This window comes from Microcaecilia unicolor, chromosome 8 (genome assembly GCF_901765095.1).
Source record: "Microcaecilia unicolor chromosome 8, aMicUni1.1, whole genome shotgun sequence".
NCBI classification, from domain to species: Eukaryota; Metazoa; Chordata; class Amphibia; order Gymnophiona; family Siphonopidae; genus Microcaecilia; species Microcaecilia unicolor.
The window spans coordinates 26,900,325-26,926,815 of NC_044038.1; the positions used below are offsets into that span (position 1 = coordinate 26,900,325).

The 26,491-nt window shown below is 43.2% G+C and overlaps 1 protein-coding gene across 1 annotated transcript in view; it reads right to left on the bottom strand.

Annotated features, from left to right (window-relative positions):
• Nucleotides 1-26,491, bottom strand: part of CYTH3 (cytohesin 3) — a 122,154-nt gene that overhangs the window by 56,987 nt on the left and 38,676 nt on the right. The gene's annotated exons all lie outside the window — the stretch shown is intronic.

Below are 26,491 nucleotides of genomic sequence, written 5' to 3' on the forward strand. Positions count from 1 at the left end.
CCACCATCCAACCTTACTCTACAGAAGCTATACCATTTATGTATTATGACCATTTTACATCATCGCTAAAATGTGTTACCACTTCATACACTCATGTACATAAGTACATAAGTAATGCCACACTGGGAAAGACCAAGGGTCCATCGAGCCCAGCATCCTGTCCACAACAGCGGCCAATCCAGGCAAAGGGCACCTGGCAAGCTTCCCAAACGTACAAACATTCTATACATGCAAAATCAACAAGTAACAAAATCAATACTCCCTCTCCCTCCTCACTCCCACCCATTAACTAACTCCCCTACATCGAAAGCCAGGTTAGCTCAACCCATACAGCAGCCTAAAGTTCCTAAACAGCATATGGAATCTCTGCCATCCCATCACTTCATCCCAGCTTTTAATCATTCCTCCCCTCATCCCCCTACCCTCCCATCGTTTTACCCCACCCTAACCAAGAACCATCATTATCAGGGTCACAGAATGGGTTATCAAGGTCTACCTAAGTCAATGAGGAATAAGCTCAGAGCTCTTGCTGAAGTGCCTTTACATAACTCTCCCAAACTTCCAGGAAGCCCTTTTTCTTTTTAAGTGTCAGCTTGATGTGAAACAGTTCTAGTAGCATAAGTGAATGCAATCTATTTCTCTAAAACCAAAGTATTAGAGGATCCTTACCTATCCAGTGACAGCGTATGTTCTTTTTCTCCCACCAAGACTGCCTTATAGACTAGAAATTGAGGGCCCCTTCCTCTTATCCCCAAGATGTCTGTCTTCCCAAAGTTCCCATGGGATCACGACTAATACTCTGCCCCAGTAGGGAGCCTAGATAGTTAAAAATGTCCCCCCAAAAGGAGGATATTGATGAATATTCCCATAAAGCACCAAAATACATGTTATCAGCCTGATGATATTTAAGGCATCCTGGAGATTTGACGATCCCTACCCTAACCGCCTGTATTTCAGAATAATATGCCCTATGTATAATTCTAAATTGACATTCTTAAAGATCTGTACCATGAACAGCCTTAGGAATCTAGTTAAGTAGGGTCCTAATACTGACAATATGATCTCTCAAACCCAAATCAAGCTTCCATCAACTCAATAATTATTCAAAATCTTTCAGGGGAACAATCTGATATAATGCCTTATAATAAACAAAGATCTGACTCATACCTAGATGTTCTCCCTCCAGAAGTTCATCTAGGTGAGTACTGATACAAGTCTAAAGAGCCCTACAATCTAATGGGTTAATGTAATGAGTAACTTGTATGTAAGCATACTGGTCTTCCCCTGTCACAAAATGGAGTCTCTCCCTATGAGATATATAAGGCATTAAAGAACCATCTTCCCTCAAAAAATGTTTTACTCAGGTGAGGCCCTACCTAGACCGTCTGTACTACCCCAAATCAATCCCCTGGAGGAAACTGCCCATTTACTCATTAAGGGAAGCAGTTCACTACAAGTGGGAGAATGTCCCCAGTGCGACATTAAATGACACCAAAAATGGCACAAAGGTTCTAACAAACACTATTTTTCTTTTCTGGGGGTAACTGATCTGATGACACATGCAGCAAAACAAAACAAAACAAAAATTCCATGGGGCAAAAAATACTTGTTCAAAATGTATGGCGATATATGAATTATTTTCCCTTATCCAATCACCTAGATGTCGGAGCATGCAGGCTTGATTATAAACCACCAAATCAAGTAATCCAGAACCAACTTGATTCTGTAGCCTCAGCAATAGTTTGAACTGTAATGTAGGTTTCCTCCCATCCCATTAAAAAACTGTCAGCATCTGTTTCAGATGCAGCCAATCCTTCTTCAAAAATCACAATGGGAGCATCTGAAACACAAAGCCAACGAGGAAAAATTACCATTTCATAAAAACTTACCCTACCCGTTAATGATAGAGGCAAAGAGCCCCAAGCAGGACAACTGATTTTTAGTTCTGTCTAGGAGCTTAGCTATATTGGCCCTGTATAACTGCCCAGTGTTGGTAGTGATAATTACAGTCAAGTATTTAAACATAGTAACATAGTAAATGACGGCAGATAAAGACCTGTACGGTCCATCCAGTCTGGCCAACAAGATAAACTAATTTTACATGGTATGAAGAAGAATTCCCCTGAACATTTCAAGGGAAATGTACTCTGCCAAGCTGCATGAACTGATAGGTCCATAGCCATAGCCTCCAATTTGGTGTAATTTAGAAGTCCCCATATTCCTAAAAACTGTCTAAAAAGGCAGCCAAAGATAATTGGGATTGAAGAGGTGAACCAAACGTTCATCCGCAAATGCGGCTATGGTGAATTCCTTCTTTCCCAGTCTCGCCTTGCTAATTTCTGGGTTGGTTGTATATCTCGTATCAACGGGTCTAGTGTCATCAGAAAAAGCAGGGGCGAGTCGGCAGCCCTGCTTGGCGCCCTGGCTACTCCCGCTTTCCATCCTTGGGCCAGAACTTCCAACACTTTCCTCACCCACCACTTTTGCAATTTCATATGTTCAATGGAATTAAGATGCATTTCCTGAAGTAATGCTATGGTGGCACACTTTCTTTGTAGAACTTGTAAAAAAAATTTTTGCGTTGAATCGGGGAGGATATCCCTCTCACATTCCAGGTAATTATCCTCAGAGACATCTATGTGACCTCATCCACACCGAATTGGCCACAATAATTTACAAGATTGTGTAAGGGAGGAGGTCCCAGTCATCCCTATCCCTCTAAATTTATGCAGTCCCTACTGTAGGTGGACTCCCCATCCCCAATCCGTCCCCTTAAGCGTTTTTTTAACTCCTTTGTGCCCATACTGAAACCAGACCCCATATCCATTCCCTCCCCCATCCCTATAAAAGATATCACCTCCCTCCCCACTCATCCCCATCCCACAAGTACTCTTATACATGTGCTAGACTTCTCCAAACCCTCAATCATCATGTGACTATTACATCTTTCAGAACTTACCACCACTCCATGCATATAAAACACTCCTCCCCAAACTCCTAACTGTACCCACTCAAATACATATGTGCAGATACTGCCTCTCCCCCTAAATTCTTTTTTCTCATACCAGTCCAACAGATATAAAGCTTTCTGGAGCCTGTCCTCAGTCGGGCCAAGGCTGTGTGGCGTCCCACCTCAGAAGGAGGCCCTGTTGCTGAAAGAGTTAAAAAAAAAAAAAAAAAGTCCTTGACCTCCTTTGGAGAGGTCAGGAATCGGTGTTTCCCATTATGGATGGCTGCCAATCTTGATGGGAACCAAATCTCCACTTGAAGACCTCTCTCGTGTATCGCCTTCTTAAAGGGCCATAGCTTCTTGTGCTCATGCACCATCGCCAGAATCAGATCAGGAAAAATCCACAGATCCCCACTGTCATATGTACACACTTTATCATGTCACAATTGTTTCAATATGAGCTCGATTTCTTGGTAGCGTAGGAGCTTGACCACCATAGCTCTTGGTGGCATAGAAAGACCTGGTTTTGGCCTGAGTTCCCTAAGGGCTTTTTTAATTTCAAATGCTGGGGAAGCTTCTGTACCAGGGAAAAAGGACCTCAAGAGATTTTGTACGTAAGCAACCGGTGCTCCACCTTCTAAAATGCCCAGGATTCGCAGGTTAGACCTGCAAGTCCTGCTTTATTGGTCCTCAGTCCAATCTTGTAGTTCCTCCAATCACTGCTCTAATCGAAATCTATCATGCTTGTCCCCTGCCTAGTTCTCCTCCAGCTCCACAAGGCGGGTTTCTACCGTGTCTAAATGGAAGGACAAGGCTTCAAAATTGCCCTCCAATCTGTGAATCACCATATCAACAACTTCCAATTTCATTGCTCTAAACTCCTTTAGTATCATTTCATAGTTGTCCTCCCCATGGTGGTATGGGCACTTGATCCAGGACTGGTAGTGTGCTGCCCCAGTGGAGAATTTGTGATTCTAGGTCTCCTTCCTTCTTTAGGCATTTTGACTGGCTTAGTCGATTACATGTCTTTGATGGAGGGCACCACTTTAGATTCAATTTGCTTTGGCATTATGGTATATGGGGGGGGGGGGGGGGGAGAGAAAAAACAGCCAGAGGCAACAATGTTTCTTGCGTGGCTGATCCCCCCAAATATACTGCCACCAAAGGATCAGGGCCAGGAGATTTATGCTCCCCTAGGCAAGTCTCAGATAACTGGCTGCTAGCTGCAGTGTCTTGGTTCCAACAGGGTGGCCTACGCCAATAATTAAATTTAAAAAAAAAATAAACACACACACAGAGCACCATGAGGGTCCCACGTTCAGCTGGCTCTGATCGCTGTACTGCATGACCAGCACCAGGCGACCCCACCACCACTATGCAGCTGCTCTTGGCAGTCTCTTCTTCAGGGAGTAACGTGGTCATACATGCTCGCCATGACACACCACTAGGCAGGGAAGGCCTCCCTTATAATCGGGCCCCCAAAGATGAGAGGCAGAGGGATCCCCGACGTCTACCATCCTTTGCACCCCTACAGGGTTGCTAAGATTAGGGCTACCCAGCCAGCAAGGTGCTACATGGTGGCTGTGACGGGGGGGGGGGGGGGCTCAGTGCAGATGGAGCTCAGCGCAGTGCAGCCATCTTGGCTGCCAGCTCCACTAGAAGTCCTAAGATGTTTATTATTTTGTTTTCTTTTTTTAATACAGTCTCAAAGGTAGTTTATTGCACAGCAGAGGTCCTATAAATGGTAATGCAGCTTCTGCAATAATATTATAATGTAGCTCTGTTAATGAAGGCCCCATAAGTTGTCACAAATTTTCTGATCTCAGATAACATTGCGGTACATAAATCTATAATACCCGAGTGAAATAATCAGGTACCAAGCCACTCAGGGTCTTCAAAATAAGTACCAACAACTTAAAATGTACCCTGTTAAAAAAAAAAACAGGGAGCCAGTAAAGAGCCTTCACATGATCAAAACAGCATATGCTGTACCATTTGAAGCGCTTTATATCGAGCTTGTGGAGCTGCACCAGGGCCCTAGTACTTCTGGCCCACGCAGTAGCCCTTGAGCCAGAAGGGCCACTGCATGGGATTCTCCCCTCCACACTCCCCCCCCCCCCCCCCCCCCAGGGCTAAACCCTGAAAACTGAAAAGCACCATCTGAAGGCACTCTGTAAGGGCCTGGCAGAACTGAGGCCCAAGCCCAGCATAGCTCCCACCTTAGGGGCCCCCATGTCCAACCCCTGAAGATGAGCCTACCTCCAGCGGAGCAAGAATTTGGTGGTCTGTAGAGAAAATGTACACAGTTCCTGCCAAAAAGCCCGTATCCACAGCTGGCACTGCTGTAATGGGAGAGGACTGAGATAGTGAACTGCTTCCTGGACTCAGATTTAGAGTCTTCCTAAATTCTCTGCCAATGAAAACACCATCTGCTACCACCACCCCCCCCCCCCCCCCATTTGGAAATGGGGCAGTAGAAGCCGGTGGCAATGCTCACCTACCAGCTCCTAAAAGCCCTATCAATGCCTGCTGCCTGGCATAATGATCACATTAGGGCCACATCAGATAGCTTGCCCCCTCCATGTACTCACAGGGCCAGTGGTAATCCCCTGTGATCTGCCCAAGCCTGTTCTGTGTCTCCATTCTGTGCGCTCCTTGCACCCACAGCCCTGTATAACCAATACTATACACACAGTTGCTGTTCTTGCAGAGACCCTGAGGGGTGAAGAGGTAGCGAGCGGAGTTCGGAGGAAACCATAGACAAATTACTCACCTCTGCCAGGAAGCCACACCTAGCAAAAGACTGTATGCTAAACCTGGGGCCTCGAAGGGGTGGGCACCTTTAGACTCAACCAGAGAAAGGTCCATAGACTGTTCCCTGGGAGTCGGTCACCTGCCATACGACTTAACCCTTGAGCTGCAGGCCAAGACTACATCCTTGGGACTCAGGCCTATACCAAAAATTCCTGCTGCACCACTACTACTACTATTATTTAACATTTCTAAAGCGCTACCAGGGTTGCGCAGTGCTGTACAATTAACAAAGAAGGACAGTCCCTGCTCAAAGGAGCTTACAATCTAAAGGACAAAAAGTGTAGCGAAATACTGATAAGTTCCAGGCTGAACCACTCCTTATACAAGAGTTCAGCTTTTCTGCCTCTGAGTTTTCCTTTTGTGGACATCAAGAGCTATTAATTTTATACTCTATATCCCTGCCAACCTTTTACCTTGCTGAGGATAAAATGTCTCAAAGATGCAGCACAAGCCATATTACATCTACTGTTTTTAAAATGTCCTTGAGTAGAGAGGTGTGGTAGCTGTGTTAGTCCACTTTTAAAGATAATCAATAGAAATAAAACATGGAAAAGAAAATAAGATGATACCTTATTGGACATAACTTAATACATTTCTTGATTAGATTTCGAAGGTTGCCCTTCTTCGTCAGATCGGAAATAAGCAAATGTTGGTAGATGACAGTATATATAAGTGAAACATCAAAGCATTCCAGTGACAGTCTAACAGGATGGGGTGGACAGGTGAGAGACAGGAAGAGGGACAGGGGGATATGCATGGAGACAGGAGGGTGACAAAGCAGTACAATTTTATGGTTTATAATGTAATAGAAAATGTCCTTTACACCAGGATTAAGCACATTTCCAGTTTGCAAATATTTACAGACCTCCATAAAAATAATCACATGTCAAAGTTCACCTTGAAGAAACAAATGCATTTGAACCATAACAAACTGTGCCCATTAGCAAAATTTGTTGCTAGTAAATTTAAGAAGCATACTGCAAGATGTAAAGATACCCTCGTCTTTGATACCTTTTATTTTTAACAATACATTTATAACAGCTGTCTAATATCATATGGCAAGCAAGCTGGAAAGCATTATTATCTAGTATTGTATTGGATGTTTGTTATTCTTTAAATGTTAATAAAATTTACTTTATGTATTTAGCAAGCTTCTATGTTTAAAAGTAAAATTTAAGTTGATGTGCAGATTGCAGCCCAACACACGGCCCTGGAAAAAGATCCGATTAAATTTCTAGACATAAGCAAGATTAAATTACTTTAAAATTAAATTTATGTTTTCAAGTAGAAGCAGATCTGTATTTGTACGCCTGTTTTTCAACTATGCAGAGCTCCCATCGGAAATCCACCCACACTTTCTTCCAATTGCTTCCAAAGCCTAGATTCTTTTAACCGATTGAGCCTAAGCTCAAAACACAAGGCCAACTGTTCATTTTGAATCTCTTCACAAAATAGCCTTTTGTCTCAACAATTCTTACAAAAAGACTCAGAATTTCAACTGCCACAAGACCAAGTCCATCTGTAAGTATGACACTCTTGTTGCATGATGCAGAACAGATCAGGCGACATGAAATGACTGAGTGATGGGGGAAATATTGCACACGAATTTTCCCAGGATAGCCTGCACTAGTACAATTGCTCATACTGAAGTTTATAACCAACATGAGAATCAGATTGTTCTATTTTCTCCCTGACTGAAGATTGAACTGACCCCGAGAGTTACTTCCTGCCTCTGCCTGTATGAGCAAGTCTTCTATTTACTAGACACTCTTATATTAGACTCTCATGCTGCTCTCATCCCCTTTCAAGTTTTCAATGCACAGCTTTGTCCCTTGTTTAAACTAATCTTATCTTGCTAGTGAATAGCCATGAAAGTCTTTGGATTGGAAAAAGTACAGTAAACGTATCCTGTAGGTAGTGTTAAATATTGTCGTTTGAAAGGATTATTGTTTTTAATGTTTGTCTAAAATTTGCAATATTTTTCATGCAGCTAATGGAAAGCTCTTGAAATCCCAGAATCCGTAATATGCACAAAATGAACTCTTATGCTGTTTTATAAATACCATTGATAGTAATTGGCAAACCTCCAGCTTTCACAAGGCCAAGAAACACAGGACTGGAGAGCCACCCAAATGATAAAAAACGAACAGAAAGCTCTAGATTTCAGAATTGCTGCTAAACCTGAAATCAACCCTCTTGAATCCCACTCACGAGCTCATTAACTGCAAATGCAAGCAGCTTTTACTGTTTTGCAAGAAGGCAGACATCAGTTGGTCTATAAAAACAGGTAGACGTAAAAAAACAAAACAAAACAAAAAACCAAAAAGAAAATAAGATGAGAGCTATCATCTTTTAAAAAAACTTTCTATGTATTACCTTTAGTTGACTAGCACAGCAACAAGGTCTGGAGGGGAGATCTAACAAAATGAAGACTGGTAGGGGTTACCATATTTGCAGAGACAAAAAAAAATGCCACCCCACCCCTGCCATGCTGTACAGTCACCTTCTTGATCCATCAAGAAAGACAGATTCTATTTCCCCCTTTTCCCTTCCCCCACATGTATGCCCCCCTCATCAACCTTTTTTCCAGCCTCCCTCCCTTCATCCATACCTGCAGTGGCCTTGCAAGACTTCTGCGGAGAAACTGAGGTCTGATCACACAGCATTGCCTGTACCTCATGCAAGTACAGCTTGAGGAGTTTTAGTAGCATTTTAGTGGAATTTAGTTTACTTGAAATTAACCATAAAACATCTCATGTTTATATTTGTGTTATTTTAAGAACTTTCACTACTTTTTAATTCCATTCTTATTTTGACGGTCACTTCATAAGGGTAGGATATGGGCTTGCTCAGTAGTTCCTTTCAGATATTTCCAATTCTGTTTAAATAAATACTGCCTTATTAATGTATAAATATACCAAAATGAACTGGAAAGGCAGTGATATAATGTATTTTCAATTGAAATAAAACCTAGAGTATATCTATATATGAAATCAGTTGTCTGTAGTATGTGCTTGTCATGTTTGGGTTTTGGCAATCACTATGCATATGCTCTCTCTAGGCAATCAGCACATACTAACAACATACATAGTAACATAGCAGATAGCAAAGACCTGAATGGTCCATCCAGTCTGCCCAACATACACTCATCAATTCACGGTTGATCCTGGTCTTTCTTTGCCATTTCTGGGACATAGACCATACAAGTCATTAGGTTGTAGTGCCTACTGAGGCTCAACCTGGCCCAACCCATTTAAAAAACTCAGGTCTCTTACCTCCAGGCAAAGAGAGGTCTTAAGGGGCAAAAGTGATGTCCAATTACTCCCACTTTTCTAGCTCTGATATTAAAGCTGGTGCCAGCTGACCCACTACTTTCCTTTGCCTCTCATGTGTGGGTCAAAGGATGACCAGCATCATTATGAATTTTGGTACTCGTGCATGCCTACAGCGGAACCATCCACTTCCCCTGCTAATCCAACATCCCGCTCATCACTTCCCCCCTCTCACGGGTCCAGCCGGTCTCCAGCCCCCTACCCCGGTATGCAAACATGATGCAGGTTGCCAGCATAAGCAGCGCTGACAAGAGGCTGCCACTGGACCAGCCCCGCCAGGACCTTTCCTATGTTGTGTCCTGCTAACAGGAAGTTGCATCAGAGAGAGGTGGGACATGGCACAGGAAAGGCCTTGGCAGGGCTGGCCCAGAGGCAGCCTGTTTTTAGCACTGCCTATACCAGCGAACCACAGTGCTTTTGTATACCAGCAAGGGATGAAGAAGAGGTGCTGAGATGCTGGACTTTGGAAAGAGAAGCAGAAGGAAGAGAACGCAAGAGACTTAGAGCGAGCGAGAGCAAGACACTGGACCAGTGGAGGTATAGAGAAGATGCTGGACCATGGGGGGGGGGGGGTCAGGGGTGGGGAGTGGAGGAAGGGAGGAGAGAAGCTGGACAGGGAAAGGGAACAGGGATACAGAGAACATATGCTGAGCATAGAGGGAGTGTAGGGACAGGAACACAGAGGGAAAATGCCAGACACAAAAGGGAGATGATGAATATGAGAGGATAGGGACACGAAGTCAGATGTTAAACATGGGAAGGGGGGGGTGCTGTGTAGGGGCAGGGACAGTAGACGCTAACCAAAAACATTTTTTTTACATAAGTACATAAGTATTCAGCTAAAACAGAAACCACTAAACACTTTGAGAGGTGTTTTTATCTACCCCTCTCTAGATCCCCGCAGGACCCTTGCCCAAGGAGGTGTGCAGAGGGTTTGTTCTTCTAAAATCTTATTAATCACCCCCTCCCTGAATTCAAGGGACACCCCATTCCATGGTGTTATGTCTTGGGGTTCTAAGGAGCGCCTCCGGTCATGGTGGCGTAGGGGGGGGGGGGGGTGACAGAAGGCGCAGTTCAAATCTAATTCCCATGACCACAGCTTTCTGTCTATCTGGATCTAAGTGAATCTTTGGCCATTTATGTTCCCACATGAGATCTATGTGAGTAAGAAAGAATCTTATTTGTGTGTGCAGTATTCTGTGAAACAGGTGGAGGAGAGAGAATAGATTGAAACAAAGACTGAAACAGTTTAGTGAAAGAAATAGTCTTTTATTCTCACCCAAATCAGGACTTCACTTTGATACAGACATCAGACAGATTCTGGGTTCAACCGGCCAGAGCTTCGCCGTTCGAAGATTCGTTGGGGAAAATGTTCCAACGATAGCTCTGATGCCCACTTCTTATATAGTATTTGGTCCCCATACAAATCTATGGAGAGGGATTTTTTTTATCTTAACCACAGGTCAGGTGTCCACCTGTTTCTTAATCTTTCTCCTGTCTTGCAACTAACTCCTAATATGGCCAACTCCTAATATGGACTGTTCCTAATCTTGTGCAACCATCTCTTCTAAGATGAAGAGATCAGTTCCATATCTTGTGACTCTGGCTGCCATTTTATAAAGACAAACTCCATTTTAAGAACCAAGCTTTTTACCATTTTTGTCATTAATTTCTACATCTTAAGTGTTACACTCAATTTGAAAGTTGTACCAGGTTTCAATAAGACTCACCAAGCAGTCCTGCTCTTGCAGGCTCTCTGCTATAAGGCCATCAGCTGGTTATCAGGCCTAGTTAGTGCTTTTCAGCTGGTTTAAGCTATGTAGCATGGCCCACCACTATTCCAGTGGATTGGTCTCAAGCTATAATACATATTAACAGAGGGCATGAAATTAGACTGAAGAGGGGCAGACTCAAGAAGAATGTCAGGAAGTATTTTTTCACGGACAGGGTGGTGGATGCTTGGAATGCCCTTCCGCGGGAGGTGGTGGAGATGAAAACGGTAACGGAATTCAAACATGCGTGGGATAAACATAAAGGAATCCTGTGCAGAAGGAAGGGATCCTCAGGAGCTTAGCCTAGAATGGGTGGCAGAGCTGGTGGTTGGGAGGAGGGCTAGTGCTAGGCAGACTTATACGGTCTGTGCTGGGGCTGGTGGTTGGGAGGCGGGACTAGTGCTGGGCAGACTTATACGGTCTGTGCCGGGGCTGGTGGCTGGGCGGCGGGGATAGTGCTGAGCAGACTTATACGGTCTGTGCCGGGGCTGGTGGTTGGGCGGCGGGGATAGTGCTGGGCAGACTTATACGGTCTGTGCCAGAGCTGGTGGTGGGAGGCGGGACTGGTAGTTGGGAGGCGGGGATAGTGCTGGGCAGACTTATAGGGTCTGTGCCAGAGCTGGTGGTTGGGAGGCGGGGATAGGGCTGGCCAGACTTATAGGGTCTGTGCCAGAGCTGGTGGTTGGGAGGCGGGGTTGGTGGTTGGGAGGCGGGGATAGGGCTGGCCAGACTTATAGGTCTGTGCCAGAGCTGGTGGTTGGGAGGCGGGGTTGGTGGTTGGGAGGCGGGGATAGGGCTGGCCAGACTTATAGGGTCTGTGCCAGAGCTGGTGGTTGGGAGGCGGGGATAGGGCTGGCCAGACTTATACAGTCTGTGCACTGAAGAGGACAGCACAAATAAAAAAGTAGCACATATGAATTTATCTTCTTGGGCAGACTGGATGGACCGTGCAGGTCTTTTTCTGTCGTCATCTACTATGTTTACTATGTTTACTTTCAGCTACAACTGACATTGCAGCCGAAACATCACCTGGTTTGGCCAAAGTTGAAACCGACACAAAACAACTAGTTTGGTTGGGTGAATGTGAATCAATGAGGCCCACTGGGGATTGTCAGAGCTTGCAGTCAGCAGCCCTCTGCTAAACTCACAGGAGATTACCCTCTAGTCCCAGGAGCTGATTGAGAAATACTTATTAAAATGGCTCTCCGACACATTTAGGTGCTCATTTTCAAAGCACATGGACTCACATAGTAACCTATGTAACTATGTAAGTCTATATGCTTTGTAAATACTCTTCATTAGTAACATATATAACTTTATAAGTGTATGTGCTTTGAAAATGAGCCTCTACGATTTCCAAGTCTATGCAGATGTAGTTAAATATCCTCTGAGACAGGACCATTGTAAGAATGTGTAAAAAATGCTTATCCAAACTGTGCCAAAGTAAAAATGATGTTTCCTGATTTAGTTATAAAACTGATTAAGGACAAGCATGATATAGATTGTTATAGATATAAAATAGGGTAAAGGAGTCCAGACACTGGTCTACACTGCGGACATTATACCAGTCTGATACACAATCCAGAATAAAAAAAGCACATTGCTGTTACTGAATGTGAGAACTAAATGCTCTGAAAAATTACAATCAAGAGCATTTCTAAAATTATTTTCTAAACTATAAACTTAATTTCATTGTAATAACATTTTCTATTAAAACTATAAGCTGATCAGTACTTATGCTTGAAAACAATCATTGCAGGTTCCTCTCTCATAGAATCTAGCTTCCGTATGCTACAAGTTTGATTAAGACGCTGCATCATCATACCCAACAGAGCCTGGAGATTCTTTAGAATCACCCAAATAGTATCCAAGCAAGAAAATATATAATAATTTAATTAAAGACTATATTTTACCTCCAAGTAAAATAACCTCCGCACACATGGACCTCTGCTAATGAAAACTGAAACTAAAAGCCATAGTGCTTTTACAATGTCAGACTTTGTGGAGATATGACATCAGCTCCAAATGAGGCACAGAGAGGCAAATTCCTAAGGAGCTTATCATCCAAAAATTTACAGTCTTAAATTCCTACTAAACGTAGGTATAAAAAGCATTTATTTGGAGCACTCTATTTTACCATATAAACTACTATGCAAGATCATAACTGCATTGCTTGAAATCATATTACACACACACAAAAAAAAGAATGCAAAGAGCAGCTCCTCCCCCCCCCCCCAAGACTATCTTACAACCCCTTATTGTATAGTGCTGTATTCAGGGCAGGAGTGATCCCCAGTTGCTCTTGCCCACGTCAGCTCTACTCTCAAAATGGCTGCCGTGACCTCTTATAGCAGTGTTGTGAGATTGCTACTAGAGGACATGGTAGTCATTTTTTAAGCACAGCCAGGATGGGCAGGAGTAACTGGGGATCACCCCTAAACCACCAGGAATTGTAACATAGGCCCAAGGGGGGGGGGGCACCTACAGATGGGCAGAGGGGAAAGGTAACTCCTGTTCAGAGGGGAGGGAGATGCAGACAAACAGGACAAAATACACATTTTCAGCTTCCACAGAAAATACAGTCAAAACTGAAACCAACGGCCATAACCTAAACCAGAAAGAAAAAGGATTTGGGGACAGTTTCGGAACTATAATTTGGTTGGCCTCTAAGGGACAGGGACACAGAGGAGACACTGTACAGGACGGATACGGGGTGGATGGTGAACATTGGGAGAGAAGAAATGTCAAAAAGGAAAGGAGACCCTGGAAAGAGTGAAACAGATAAAACTAGAAAGACACTGGGAGTACATTAATGTCCAAACAACAGACGTAGAAAAGAGTATATGTTTTCAGAATTTATTAATTGCAAGCTTTGGGAAATGTGCATCTTTGGTATCGTGCATGTCAGTTTCTATTACTATAACAGGGTTTTTAAATAGGTTTAGAGTGTGTTTGCTTTTCTGCAAAGGTTTTTATCTATTTATTTTACTGGAGCTCTAAAGGTGTTCCCTCTCACCCTCTACTTTGGGAGAGATGGTGTTAAAGGGGGTCCATCTTAAATTTTTCCACCCAGGCCCATTCAGTCCTAGCTATGCCACTGGGCAAACAAACAAAAAACAACTACAGGGCCACAGACTCTATCGGTGCGACTACTGGTTCTGCATTATAGCCCATTTAGGGCCTCTTTTACTAAACCACACCAGGAATCACTAGTGCAGTTTAGTAAAAGAGACCCTTAGTTAAGTTTGAACAAATGAAAGATCTGTATGAAACCAAGGGGGTAATTTACTGAAGCTTAGCTCGAGTTATCTGCAGCAGGGCCCATAGGAATAAAATGGGCCCTGCTGCAGATAACTCGAGCTAAGCTTTAGTAAACAACCCCTCAATATTTTTCTTTTTATCATTTTGACTTATAAAACTACTTGTCCCTGAAACATGCTCAAAACAGAAAAATCCATTTGTGTATCTAAAGTGTAAACCTCTACAAAAGAGATGAAGCAAAGATGTGATTCTATGTGCTCCGATAAAGGAGAGTTTAATTTTACTTCAGTTTAATTTCAATATATTTCATCTTAATACCAGGCAGATTACTACAGTAGTTAAGAAGAACCCATCAGGAAACAGGATATCCCCACTGAGATTTGGCCATGTATTACTGTATTGTATAAAACACTGTAGAAAAATGAGCACAAAAAAAAAAACAGAGTTTACTATACCAGCTACAATAATTTTTAATGCTATTGTAATGATTTTCAATTTTATTTCATGATATACATCTACATATGGGAAGCAGTCACATTAAAAAAACACCCCACAAGTGTTTGTTATTGTTTTATATAGAAATATCTTTGTCACCATAAGCAAAAACTACCTGCAAAAATAGTATATGTAAACCGCTTTGGTTGCATCTACAGAAAGGCAGTATATCAAGCATGGAATATACATAAACAAAGCGTAGCACTGAAGTCGAGAATACAGCATTACAAATAAAGCAAGCTCTGGAGCACTGACAAATACATTTTGAATATAACCCTCCCCCCATTCACAGACCCCTTGAAAACTCCCCAACCCCCCCCCCCCCCCCAATCCCCTCCTAACAGAAATAATGCAAAAGCTAGGAGGTTTAATAAAACAATACATACCTTACAAGTTTGCTATTGTTTTCAATAGTGATCACTATTGCCTTCAGCCCAGATAATGGGCCAGACAGGCTCATGCTGCCTCCTGTCATTAAACCTCCTTGGGACCCACTCACTCCAGAAGAGACAACTTACCTCTCACCGGAAACAATGAAGGACCTAGCACACCCTCATTGGACAAATCAAGCGACTGCAGTCCACTGGAAGGACCCTAGGGCCCAGCTTGCTTAGGAACTCAAAAGGACCCCTGCTTCAAGGATCTACTCTGTCACCCCCCCCCCCCCCCCCACACACCTGGGAGCTCAGGAGGGTAGGAGGGAATACATCCAAACAGGGGGTGGGGGGGTGGGGACCAGCACCCCTCAGACAAGGTCCTGTAGGACTGAGTTACAGTGGCAACAAGAAGTGTGGCTAGGAATTTCAGAGCCAAGCTCCGAGCTCAACCAGGTATGGTCCTTAGATTGTGACCTGGGAGTGCCTATTAGGCTCAACCACACTGTGCGGCCACAGCCAGCAAAACGGGGAGCTAGACCAGGGACAGGAACACCGTTAAGGAATGAAGGAATGGCCAGTCTTGACATTCAGAGGTTGGCGGTTCAAACCCCACTGCTGCTCCTTGTGATCTTGGGCAAGTCACTTTAACCCTCCATTGCCTCTAGGGACAGGGAAATACCCAGTGTACCTGAATGTAACTCAACTTGAGTTACTACTGAAAAGGTGTGAGTAAAATCCAAATAAATAATAAAAATAATAATAAATAACCTACCACCTGCTGAAGCAAACCCTAAATCAAATCCCAAGGGAACTGCTCCTGAAGACTAACTGGAATAAAAGGAAGGGGAAGATTAGAGCTAGGGTCCTAAATTTTAATGTGCTACCAATGTGAGCACGTAGACTCCAATTCTGACCTTTCTAGTGATCCTGTCCCCTTCATATCATCATCTGTGGCTAACTATAAACTAAAAGGCTGCTGCTGGGGATGAGTTTTCACCCTTTTGAGGAGTTTCTCCTCAAGGAAGAGTGGGGAACATTGTTCAGGATGCAACAGGCTATGAGTGTGCAGGTGGGGGGTGGGAAGGTCAATTTACTGGAGTTTCTGGTAGCTAAGGGACTAGTAAATTCATATATTTTATGGTGAGTTAATTGTTTGGGGATATCTAGGAGGAGAGCGCGCTAGTTTTTCTGGGTGCTCAAGGGAACATAATTTTAAATAATATTGTTTGGGTGGGAGCAAGATTGCATGATATTATTTTAGTTTGTAACATGCCCTGTTCTAGCTCCCTTGTGAGAATGGCAGTAGGTTAAGGCTATAGTATATTGATGTCTATATTTACAATTATTGTATATTTATTATTTGTTTTGTTTACTGTATGATCTGTTTTTTTGATGTTTCATATTGGTACATGTAGGCCCATTGTAAAATGTTGAGTATGGGTTTGTCTGCAAATAAGGCATGAGTGAACTGACATTACATCTGGAGCAAACACAGGGGCCAAGAAGGATTGAGATCTTACCCCACTGTTTTTGGCATGCTTGTCCACCAGTATATTTTACATAACATTTAAGTCAAAAGCTTTGTTTTTAAAAGACTAATATTTTTATAAGAGAGTCTGGCTCTGTTTTTGTAAAACACGTTTAATTTAAAAGAGCAATATTTTTCTTGTAATTTGTTACTAGACATATAGTCATCTTTCAAACTTGCAGCCAGATTTGTTAGTTTAATATGAGCAAACCTGTTGTGCTGGAACTTGAAATAGAAAGATACACCTATGTTCCCACCTTTGCTTATTTTCAACCTTAATAAAGCATTGTTTTTTTTTTGTCACAAAACACATGTATCACAAATGACCACTCTAAAACCAGGGAGGTAATAGTAAGCACAAGTTTAGGATCTTGTGGTTTTCCATTTCACGTGCACTGTAGACAGCAGCTTACATAGTCACAAAATAACATCAAACTTTTACAATTTAATTACTCCCATGGAAAGTTCAACAACAAGTTATTTCTGTATAGCCAGGTGCTGCACAGTGAAGAAAAAGAAAACACCTTAGGGCCCTGTTTACAAAGGCGTGCTAGTGTTTTTAGCCTGTGATAAAGTATCACATGCTAATCATGTAGATGCCCATAATATTAATATGGGCGTCTATTTGGTTAAAGCACGCTAAAAACACTAGCTCACCATTGTAAACAGGGCCCTTAGATTGTAAGTCCACTATGAACAGAGAAAGTATCTGCATATAATATGTGAAACCACTTTGGTTGTACCCACAGAAAGGTGGTATATCAAATTCATGACAAAATCAATTTGTAGTTGATATATGAACTATTTATTCATCAAAACAGGCAAGCAAAACACTATACATAGCATCAACAACATCAACAGACCCAGAAACGTAAAAACATACAAATCAACAGTGTCTAAGCTGAGCTGGGCTTTAACTGTGGTTCTAAACCCTTATAGTCCAAAAGAAAACAGGCCTGTTGCTCCCTCGCCTTTCAGTATTTGTCCCAAACCCTGTGATAAGCATCAATTTGGCGCTTAAAAGAAAATGAACTTTTCAACTGAGGCAGTCTCTTCCACTTGTGCATATCAATTTTGTAGTGAAGGAGTAATTTCCAAAAAGTATAAATATTGTGTCTCACTGCATGGATAAGATGGCAACCACATTTGGATTCCTCTACCCCCCCTCCCTCCGCCCCCCCCCCCCCCACCCACCCAACTACATTCCTCCTGTACCTTAGATGACAAGCAATGGGGGCAAAATTTAAATGACCACAATTTCCCCATAAAACCGATGCCAAAAAGATGTTACAACAGAGCAGGACCACCACATATGGAAAGAGCCTCACTGGCCTCCACATACCCTCTCCAGCATCAGTCTGATGCATAGCCCAACGCATAAAATCCGGGTTCCAGTATGCCGAATGTAAAACCTATACGTTAATTCTATCCAGTGGCAGTCCACAAATACCAAAAGAACAAAGGGCCAAATTACTTCCCAATCTGAATCATCTAGGGCAGGGTTGTCAAACCTCAGTCCTTGAGAGCCGCAATCCAGTCAGGTTTTCATGATTTCCACAATAAATATGTATGAGATCTATTTGCATGCACTGCCTCCATTATATGCAAATAGATCTCATGCGTTTTCATTGGGGAAATCCTGAAAACCTGACCTGGAAGGGCCAAGGTTGGACACCTCTGATCTAGGGAGATTTGGAGATCTGTATTCCATCACCACGAGCTGAATGAAAGGGACATAGGAGTTGAGGCATCAAGGAGAATACTGTAAAGGTGGAATATCCACTTCCGACTGGAGCCAGATGTACACAAGAATAGCTCCACTGGAGAAGGCTGTCTATATTGCCAACCTCAAAGACTGACCAGGTGCAAGGTGTCAACAATCTAAACATATAAATGAAACTTTAACTAACGTTTGATTTCTTCCTCCATTCATCTGCTGCCACAAACAACAGAGACCCTTTTGCTCCTAATCTCCCATTTCTGGATAAGAAGTACAATATGAAATTATATAAAATCAGCAACAAGGCTTCCAACCCAATATTAAGAAATTTACAAATGTATTTAAGACTACAAGAGTAGCTAAAAGCTATCCATCACCAATATAGCTGGTCCTTGGTAGATCCATCACATCAGCCTATCAGCCAGTCAGACTCCACAGAGCTTTAAGCTGTCATCTTTCATAAAAATTAATCTCTGCACGAAAGTCAATTTAAAATCACTTGTGTGACATTCAAAACGGAGTTTTATGAACAACTGGTCTTATTACACAGTTCTGCTGTCAAGTAAATGCTGCCAAACAACTTGACATATCCAAGGGGCAGCTGTTGTAGATTCTTTTCAAGATGCTGGTTCATTCATGTTACGTATAGTGAAGCGGTTTGTAGGCACAGTATTTTTCACTAACAATGCAGTATTTGCTACAAATAAGAGTCACACAGGGTGGGAGGAGGTCCATGTGCACAGACAAGGCGAAAGAGTGACCATGCTGTGATAATTCTTCGTGATCTAAAATTGTAGCAAAACAGATTGACAAGATGGTAGCTAGAGACAGAGGGATGCACAGAATAAGGCATAATAAGCAGAAAGGCCATGATAATATCTCTGTACACAGATCATTCTCCTGAGGCTTTATTTAGAATACTCTACCTTAAAGGAGAATGACAGACTACAGGTGATCCAGAACAGTTCAGCCCAAAAACCAATACTGTGCTTCCAAAAAAATATGGCAGTACCCCTACGCAGAGTGGTTAGACAGACAACCCCCAAACAGAATAGCATGGGGAACCACTTGTACAGATTAATTGTTTACAGCATTACACACCCCACTGGGCAGACTGGATTGGCAATTTTGGTCTTCAAATGCAACCATTTACTAACTAGGCCAGTGTTTCTCAACTTCAAGTACCCCTTAAGTCAAACAAATTTCAACAGAGCATCCTCGAGCAGAGATTTTGAAATGGGCATTCTGCGCCCTCGGTGTTGGGCCTACTATTAGTACCCGATATCGAGAGAGGTGAAGACCTTCTCGATGCTGGTGCACTCCCAGTGGATGTCGAAGTCCATGCAGCCATGGAGGTCGATGTTTGACTTTGAGGAGCCAAAATGTCTCAGCTGCTGTATTCTCAGCTGTATTTTTAAACAGAGAGAGCAAGAATTAGGGACACGGTCAGGCCTGAAGCACCCGATGAACCAAGAGTGAGGGTCCGTCATGGAAATCACTTTACTACACTTGGCACACCTTTTGAAGCCACTGGGTGCCTTCTTGGATATTTATTAAAAAAAAAAAAGAATAGAGGTCAAATTAAACTCCTCAAACTTGGCACCAGGAAACAAAATAGCTCAGCAGCCAAATTGAGGTCAGGGCTCCAGCCAAATCACGGATCTAGCCACATGTGGAAAAAAAAACTATAAAAATTGCACAAAATTCTAAGAGAAATAAAAGGAAACAAGGTACAGATTTTTTTTTTAATAGAAAAATAAAGAAATAATGCGGAAAAGAACCGCACAGGAAGGCAACTAAAAAGACAAAGTCATGCCAGATACAGAAAATGGGTCCTCTCAGCTTCACAGAAAAACTAAGGTGATGGTGCTTGTATGTTGGGCAGGAAGGCACCTGCACATGCGTGGTGCTACTAGAAAGATCAACGCGTAGCTAATCCGCGCTGGGCTCCATCATATGACGTCACCCATCTGTGAGACCATGAAGGCCTGCTTGTCCTCAGAGAAAATTACTTTTTCTAACTTTTTTGTCTAGTCATTTCCAATTGTGTTGGTCCAAGCTCTGGTTTCTTAACTCTTATCAGTCATTTTTCTCTTTCCTTCTTTCTTCAATTTATGTTACTGTCTCTGTCCACATTTAGCTCATTCTTACTATCCAGTCTTCAATTTCCCTCTTTTTACTGTGTCACTGTCTACCTACAACTTTCCATCACTCCTATTCACATTCCTCTTATTCCCCAGTCTTTCACTACGTTTATCCTCTTCTCACCCTTCCATTCAGCATCTCTCCTCCTCCTTTCTCCATTCTTCCATCCAGTCTCTCTCTCCTCTCATGTCTATTCTCACATCTGTTGCCCCCAGCCTCTGTTGCTGCTTCTCCAGACCAGCAGCAGCAGTGGCAAAACATCCTGAGGCAGTCTTGGGGACTGCAGTTTCCGTGCACATGCTGTCAGCTTTGCTGGTTGGTTCCCTGCCTCAGAACAGAAGAACAGGAAGTTGACGTAACAGGGGCGGGTCACCAGCAGCACTGACAGCGCATGCACAGAGACTGTGGCCCTACGACTGCTTCAGGTTGTTTTGCCACTGTTGCTGCTGGTTGGAGAAGCAACAGAAATGGGGGTGTCAGTGGGAGGAAGGTGAGGAAAATCTACTGGTATCCCCTATTGAGGTCATGGGGAATGAATAGGCAACATTGCCCTGGTCCTCTCATTCATACAGCTATTCTATGAATTATCAATTAGACCCACCAGGGGCATAACCAGATACCCAGTTTTGGGTGGGCCTAAGCACCTCACCCCTGTCCACCTTCTCTCCCTCTTCTCCCCCTAGGCGATCGGGCATCTCTCAAATCCCCCCCCCCCCATACCTTTTAGACCTTTTAGTTCTTCGCTGGCAGCAACTCATACCTGCTGCTCAGGCTGCCCCCAGCCTTCCTTCCGACTTGGCTCCACCTATGCGGAAACAGGAAATTGCATCAGAGGGAAGGCTCAGGGCTGGTGAAAGCTGGTATAATTCGCTGGTAGCTGCTGGTTAAGAACTGAAAGGTTTAAAAGGTAAGGGGGGGGAATAGTTGAGAGACCCTAAATTGCCTGAGTGGGGGAGGGAGAAATGCTGGGTGTCTTCAGCTGGCAGAGCTTGGGGAGCCACATCAGCACATCAGAGATGTGCCACAGCTGGGTGGGCTTCTTTCTTCCTAGGACCACAAGTTAAATTCACTGCAGAGCTGACCTCCTCTGCTGGCAGAAATAGAAGACTTTTCCCAGTTTTCGGAGTATAAAATTAATAAAAATAAGACCGAGGTTCTTCTCTTCAATACGAACAAGGAAGAGGAATAGCAAGAAATGCCCTTTAAATTAAACTCTAAAGGGTTTCGGTATTTAGGTGTCCATATTTCTGCTAGTGTGCAGGAATTGTTCCGTCTTAACTACCCTCTCCTGGAGCAGGAAGTCAGGAAGATGTTAGGTGATTGGAAGGGTCTTATGCTCACTTGGTTGAGGAGGATTGCAATGATTAAAATGATGATAGTTCCACTATTTCTCTTTATGTTTTCACAGTTCCCTTTAGCTTTACTGAGACACCTATTTCGCAAATGGGACAAGTTACTACGATACTTTGTGGGGTGGACATAGGCCTATGAGTAGACTGATGATTCCTCATTCGATGGGTGGGGTTAATTTTCCAACTTGTGGCAGTATTATAAATCTGCGGTTCTGAAAGCACTCAAGGATCTACATGAACACTCTGCTCTCAAAGGGTGGGTTAGTATTGAGCAGGAATATATTGAACCTCATTCCACTGGTGAACCACATAGGGCAAGGGCAGGAAGAAGGGAGTATTTTCCTCATGTATTTTTGACTGCTCTGCGTTCTCACTGGAAAGCAATGCAGAGTTCCATGGGTCATGGGAGTATATTTCATTCTTAGTCTCTTAATTCGCCACTTACCACAGGCTATTTAGCTTCCCCGAGGAAGACGCTGGAATCACTAGGGATAATCTATTTTTAAAGACTTATTTCGATTTGTGTAGAAAGATGGGCGTCCTTCTCTTTCGAAAATAAGCCTGTCTCCTAAACTGGCTAGTCTGCATGAGCATGGGTGGGAGCTGTGGTTGGAACATATCTTTGAACAGAGGGAGTGGGGTCATATTTATAATTATGTTTGCAAATGCTCCCCAATCTCTAATTATCAACAATTACAACTCATGTTAGTCTTACACCTTTACTGATACTCGTCTTTTCAATATATGGAGAGAGATTTGTAGCTGCCGTAGGTGATAGAGACAATTTTTAAAGGTAGTTTGAATTTGCGGAATCAGAGTGAGTGATGAGTGTAACAGTATCCCAAGGTTCCTGACCTGTGATTTTAGGGGGTTCATACTTCCCAAAAGGTATGCTGAAGTCCGGTATTTGTCCACTTGTGTTAGGCACCTAAAGAATCTCTGTGTTTTGCTTGGGTTCAGCAGAGTTTGTTATTTACCCATTCCTGTGTTGCGGTTAGGCAGGCAGACAGTTTACTCAGAGATGTGGGTAGATCTGGTTCAGTGGGCATTAGTAGTTGCATATCATCAGCACAGATGTAGAATTTTGTGTCCATCGGCTGAAGCGGCTCAGCCAGAGGCTTGAGGTAGATATTAAATAAAATGGGAGACAGTAGGAACCCTGTGGCACTCCACAGTTTAGTGTTCAGGGCAATGTTATGTGCTGTTGCTGAACAGAACTGACTGTTGTCTGACAAATAAGATTTGAACCATGTAAGTACTGTGTCACTGATACCTGTTTCTGCCAGTCTTGTAAGCATGATATTATGATCCACTATGTCGAAGGCAGCTGAGAAATCCTGCAACACTAGTATTGAGGCAGATCCCCTGTCACGATTTCTGTGCAGATCATCAAGAAGGGACACAAGAACCATCTTTGTTCCACAGCCAGACTGACATGGTACTAGCCAGTCGTTGAGTTGAATGCAGACTGTCTTTTCTTTAAGTTTTGGTAGGAAAGGATGTTAGAGACTAGCCAATAGTTATTGAACTTGTCCTAGTTGAGTGAGCTCTTTTTAGTGTTGTTGGCAGCCCACCTCTTTGACACTGCTTTTGACTCCTAACCACTACTCACTTGCCCTGTACCCTTTTATCCTTTACCTCTTAGTTGTTCTGTCTGTCTGTCCTATTTAGATTGTGAGCTCTTTGAGCAGGGACTGTCTTTTCGTGTATGATGTACAGCGCTGCGTATGCCTTGTAACACTATAGAAGTGAAAAAATAGTAGTAGTAGTAGTAGCTGCCCTTCCAGATAAAAACACAAAAACTGCTTGTTTCCTCTGTAAACAGTGGAGTGGAGGAGTGGCCTAGTGGTTAGGGTGGTGGACTTTGGTCCTGAGGAACTGAGTTCAATTCCCACTTCAGGCACATCAGGCACAGGCAGCTCCTTGTGACTCTGGGCAAGTCACTTAACCCTCCATTGCCCCAGGTACAAATAAGTACCTGTATACAATATGTAAGCCGCATTGAGCCTGCCATGAGTGGGAAAGCGCAGGGTACAAATGTAACAACAACAAAAAAAAAGGTTAGTTCAACTGGGAAGTTAGAAAGTTGGCAAGTAACATAGCATGGTCCATCCAGTCTGCCCAGCTGTATCTGGCACTCTGCACAGGTTCCACTTCTTCATGATTTAAATAATGACATACTTAATCTCTGTCTCTCCCTACTAATTTTGGGGTACAGACTGTAGAAGTCTGCCCGCACCAGCCCTACTTCCCAACTGTTGTGAAAGTGTTCTCTTTCTCCAGAGAACAAGAAAACCCTCTGGAAAGGTGTATCAGAGTTGGGGTACATCTGAAGATTGTTAGGGTGACTGACAGCCAAGGGTTGCCTAATCCTCCCTTCCCCTAGGAAATTAGGTCTTCTCGGGACTGGATTTCCTTCACAGGCCACAGTTCTGGGACCCTGCTTTGGAAGAGGGAATACCTGCAAGCGCCATGTTTAAAGTTGCTCAAAAATAAAGGGAGGGTTGCTAGACAACATTGGCTCTAATCAGCTTCCTGCTTCATTGGGTAGAAATACTTGTAGCTGTACAGCGAGCCATGATACCTGCTGGTTCCCAGAGAATAGGGCTTATCTGATGAGGTGTTCATGCATCAGGAAAAGGTGGGGATGTCCGGCCCAGATTGGGCCTGGTGCTGTGTAATGCAGACCTGATGAGAAAGGGCAGCGCCTGCACCTTTCACAAACAAGAGGCTTTTTCCACCTGGGATTGATTCTCGTGGAAACCACCTCTCTCTACTCATGGTGTGGCCCTTGAGAAGGTCAGGCTGCAAAGGAGATTATATGCAGCAGTCACTTTGTTGAAAGTCAAGAGATCTATCTTCGTAGAATGTGAAAAACCTTAGGAGCCTCTCCCTTTTGAAGTATTTATTGTGAATAGCATTTCTCCAGAAAGGATTAGTGACGGGGTTATCCCTGAGCTCTGTTCAGGTTTAGGTGGTGGTGGTGCTGACATACTACAAAGGAAGCATGTAGGAGCCATCCTTGGCATTACATCTTGGTGTTGTGCGCTTCATGAGGGGAGGGGGGGGGGCTTAAAACACGTCCAAGCTCTCTATTGTTTAGTGTTTACTGGGACTTAAACGTACTGCTTAGCTGGTTTCATCTTCGGTCTTGGTACAGTTGAGGAGGACAGGGTTGGGAATCAGTTTACTATTTGCCTAAGGAAGCCAAATATATAGGGAGCTGTGACATAAGTATAAAAATGCAGGGTCATGCATTTGGGCTGCTAAATCCCAAGGAAGCAGTACCATATGGGGATGAGGTGGTACTATGCACAGAAAAGGAGTAAAATCTGAGAGTAGTCATACCTGATCTTACTGTGGCCAGAAAAGGCAACTGCAAAAGCCAGAAAGATGTTTGGGTGCTTAGGGAGAGGAATGGCCATCAGAGGTGCTTATGTATAAATCTCTGAGCTCTCATTTGAAATATTATGTGCAATTCTAGAAGCTGCACCTTCGAAAGGATGTAAACAGAGTTGGCCCAGAGGGAAGCTACTAAAATGGTCAATAGTCTTCATAAAAAAACACACACACACAGTAACAGACTTAGAGATCTCAGTATGTCTACTTTGTAAGAAAGGTGAGAGATGGGAGGTATTATTGAGATTTTTGAAATACCTCCATGACTTAAAAGCATAAGAGGCAGGCATGTTTCAGTTGAAAGGAAGCTCTTGAATAAGGGGTCATAGGATGAGGGTAAAAAAGGAGTGATCAAGTAACCATTGACCTAGCAAAATAGATCAGGCTTGCATATGGTATCTGGTTTAAGTCTGTTAGTGGGTTTTGTCAGTGGGTACCACTCAGGGGCTTTACAGTCTTTCCAGCCAGAGAAGCAGGCACCTGACTCAGGAATTGGACAAGTCTCTTGTTGCTCTTTCATCAGGCCAGCCCATAGGAAATTAGAGCTTTAGTACATTGTCAAGCTTTCCATCACATCTTTCAATTATTCTAATAGTACATAGAGCAGTTGGTGAATACAGACAGTTTCTTCCGGCCCGGAAATGAGCTTCCCTAACTGGCTTTCAGACAATCTGTGTGCGTTCCAACAGTTCAAGACTTCCAGATGCTTTATTAATGGTTCGGCGTTCTGTAACAGTTCCAGACAAAATGGATAAAAGAAACATATGGAGATTATTATTTTTCTGGCTATGTGAAAAATGTTTCTTTATGCTCTATATTAATATTTAAATAGTATTAAATTGTGTAGGTCAATCTTTACCCATAAATAAATGCATTTTTGGCCTGCTTTAGTGTTCATGAAATATTATGTATCAAAAAAAGGGCTGTGTGTCTGTCTGTCCAGGTGGGGGGGGGGGGGGCACTCTGGCTTCTGTCCATCTTCATAACCTATATACTACCCATCACCCACCACATACCCTATGGCACTCATTTTCAAAGCAGATGGACATCTCAAAATGTTAAAAAAAAAAAAAAAAATCCATCTGCCAAAAAGCATCCACGTCGTGATTTTCAAAAGGCAGAATGTGGACATTCTACACTGCCGTTGTTCCAAATAGCAAGGGGAGCCTGCTGGAGGCATGTTTTGGGTGTCACTAGGGAGGGTCCAAAATTAGGATATCTTTCAGCAATAATGGAACAGGAAGAATAGTCGAAAGCACAAAAAGGACATTTTTATCTAGATCTGTTTCAGTCACATCCAGGGTACAAAAAGGTGCCCTGATCAAGCAGATGACCACTGGAGGGAT